Source organism: Mastomys coucha, unplaced genomic scaffold (assembly GCF_008632895.1).
Source record: "Mastomys coucha isolate ucsf_1 unplaced genomic scaffold, UCSF_Mcou_1 pScaffold21, whole genome shotgun sequence".
Lineage (NCBI taxonomy): Eukaryota > Metazoa > Chordata > Mammalia > Rodentia > Muridae > Mastomys > Mastomys coucha.
The window spans coordinates 190702593-190705251 of NW_022196904.1; positions in this window are offsets into that span (position 1 = coordinate 190702593).

Genomic DNA, 2659 nt, shown 5'->3' on the forward strand with positions numbered 1-2659 from the left:
CTCTCCCCAGCCTCCACCCCTTACCCTGGGCCCCACCCCTCTCCCCAAGCTCCACCCCTTATCCTGGGACCCACCCCTCTCCACAGGCTCCACCCCTCTCCACAGGCTCCATCTCTGTCTCCTGGCTCCATCCCTTAAGGCTTCCAATCAGGAGCCTAGTCTCCAACACCAGATAGGCAGAGTGGTGAGTAACACAGAAAGGGAGTTGGATAAACAGAAAGCAAGTGTGAGGGTATCATGATGGCACCACACCCTCAGGGGCCCTTAGTGGTCAGTATAGAATTTGGATTAGGCCAGGCAGTGTTGGCGCACGCCTTTAAATCCCAGCACTTGGGAGACAGAGGCAGGCAGATTTCTGAGTTCGAGGGCAGCCTGGTCCACAGAGTGAGTTCCAGGACAGCCAGGACTATACAGAGAAACCCCGTCTCGAAAAAAAAAAAATAAGAACTTGGATTAGACTAAGGAACAAGTAGGTGGTGAAATCACTGAAGGGTTTTAAGTAACACGGTGCAATTTCTATGTAAAGACATCTGTGGCTGTTAAATAGTGACATGGGTAGAGGACAATGGGCTGGAAGAAGGAGAGTCCATGACTGAGAAAAGACTAAAATCCAGATCTCCTAAACCTGCTGATACTCTTTGTACTCAGGGTTGTTTCGAGAAGGCTAGATGGTGGCTTATGGAACACTGGGTCTCCGTCCTCTCCCGTGAGCATCAACAGTTTGATCATCTGAATGAGGCTTCAGCCACAGGCAACTTCAGAGCAGTGATCCGGCTGTGAAGATCTTCTGTCATGGGGCTCAGGAAGTGAATTGAGTTGGAGAAATCGGGGTCAGTATTGACAGGACAGCTGGAAGGTGCATGACCTATGGAAGATGGGGGAAGCCGGCCAATAAAATGTCTGGGTTCTGTGTTTTACTTTTGTGGGAGGAGCATCTCAAGGTGCAGCCGTGGCTGAGACTGGAACTCAGGTTCCAAACCTAGCCAATGCCTCAGCGCTTAATGCTGAAGAGTGGTGAGACTCTCACACAGAAGGGGAAGATGAACCATTTGTTAGGGTTCCAAGATGAGGGCTCAGTGGGTGACAGGCAGAGCAGGGTTCCTGGAGTCAGGAAACCAGGAGATAGGGATTTACTCCTAACACGGAGCAGAACTTTCCAGAGCAGAGGGTCTTGAAGACATGAGTGTGTTACTAGCACGGTGGCTGAAATCCCTCAGCCTCATCCAGATTCAGAACTAAGCAGTAAATACAAGCAAGCTAGTCAACCCTGAACACTGAGCTCAGTGACCACAAAGCCCCTTCCAAGACTAGATTCGATGGTTATCACAAACCTGAAGATGTTCACATACCAAAGTACACTTCTCCTTCACTTCCAATTACACAAACAAACAACAACAAAAACTATTCTAAAGTGATGGAAATAAAGCCACCAGAGAAGCAGAGCTTTTCCTCCTTTTTAAAAATCACACCTTGGTCTGGAGAGCCAGCTTAGCTGGTGAAGTGCTTGGGTGCATGTGGTGCGTGGGTGCATGCATGTGTGTGTGTGTGTGTGTGTGTATGTGTGTGTGTGTGTGTGTGTGTATGACTGGAGATTGAATCCCAAAGTATTACATATGCTAGGCAAGTGCTCTACCACTGAGCTACACACCCATGCATGCGTTTGTGTGTACACATAAGACATGGATAAGTGTTATAATCAATGTTCCTGGTATGACAATGCCCAAATGCTTACATTACTAATTGAACCTTAATACAATATCCTTTCCCTCCCGTATGTCAACTCTCAGACGCCAAATGTATTTTTTTTTATTTGGTTATTCAGTTCTGCGAAGGCCAAGGCAATACAGCTTAAATCTTCCCTGCTACACTTAATTCAGCCGGAAGATTCTGGGATTGTTTTCCTCTCACCTCAAATACCTGAGGAAATGGGCAGCTGGTGAAAAGCCCTGTATTGTTAGCAAATCCGCTCCTCGGCCTGCTTCCTGGACTCTGAAAATTAGCAGGGGAGCACCCGGGCTTCCTGCCCTGGTGCGCTCTTGCTTTTCCTCCCTCCACCAAGTAGATCCAGTTACCTTTGTTCAGCCCCTCAGATATTTTGGCACTTTTCCTTTTTTTTTTTTCTTCAAGGCAAGAAGAATTGGGTGCCCTTTCTTAAGAGTCCAAGGCAGGAAAAGCAGGTGAAAAAGTTAACTAGGAAGGAAAAAAAAAGACAAACAAACAAAACAGTACCAGAACCGTAATTACCCATGTAGTATAAAGCTCTATTCTCTCCGGGATAAAAAAAAAAGGGGGTGGGGAGGTTACACATGTAACTCCCGTTAACATTACTGGTACTCACCTCCAAACTCCCCAGGGCATCAGCCGGGGAATGGCCTCAGAGTGACCACTAGCCCTTTACCCTTTCAGCTCTCCTATTATGTGTTTAAAGGGTAAGGTGACCAGAGCGCTTCCAGACCAGTGAAGTGCCTTACACTGGATTTATTCTCACCTGCCTTCCCCCTAGCCACACTTACATCCTGCAAAAAAAAATTCTGAGCCCTCTTCCCCCTGCTCCTGCTGCTGCCCTCACCCCTGCCTCTGCCCGCCCCTGCTCCTGCTGCTGCCCTCACCCCTGCCTCTGCCCCTGCCTGCCCCTGCTCCTGCTGCTGCCCTCGCCCCT